Source organism: Fukomys damarensis, unplaced genomic scaffold (genome assembly GCF_012274545.1).
Source record: "Fukomys damarensis isolate Sample0158 unplaced genomic scaffold, DMR_v1.0_HiC HiC_scaffold_8, whole genome shotgun sequence".
Taxonomy (NCBI): domain Eukaryota; kingdom Metazoa; phylum Chordata; class Mammalia; order Rodentia; family Bathyergidae; genus Fukomys; species Fukomys damarensis.
In genome coordinates this window covers 6,653,838-6,654,243 of record NW_022900920.1, presented here as the reverse complement: position 1 = coordinate 6,654,243, position 406 = coordinate 6,653,838, and positions in this window count along the sequence as shown.

The window sequence follows — 406 nt, the reverse complement described above, 5'->3', positions numbered from 1 at the left end:
GAGGGGCGGGGCGGGGCTAGCGAGCGGCGCCTGGGCTGGGATTGGGGAGGGTGGGGCTCTGGGCCCTGCCGGCGTGAGGGTCCTGGCGCCGACTAGGCTGTAGAGCCAAGAGCGGGAGAGGACTGACGATGATGTCCCTCCTCCACCGCCCTTCCTGGAGGCCCCGAAAGGCCGAGGTCCTGAAGATAGGGACAGCTCTGCCAAGAACTGTGGAGGAGACCTGGCTCACCCGGCCGGAGTGTAGTGACCGGCGGTGACTCTGGAGTTCCCTTGGGCTTTGCCACTCCCACTTGCCTTCATGGACAAAAAAGCCTCGCGCGTACTTCTGCCAGCCGATTCTCAAACTTCGGCCTGAGGCTCTGCACTTGGCGAGGGCAAGCTCGGGGGCCGGGATGAGGACGGCGGG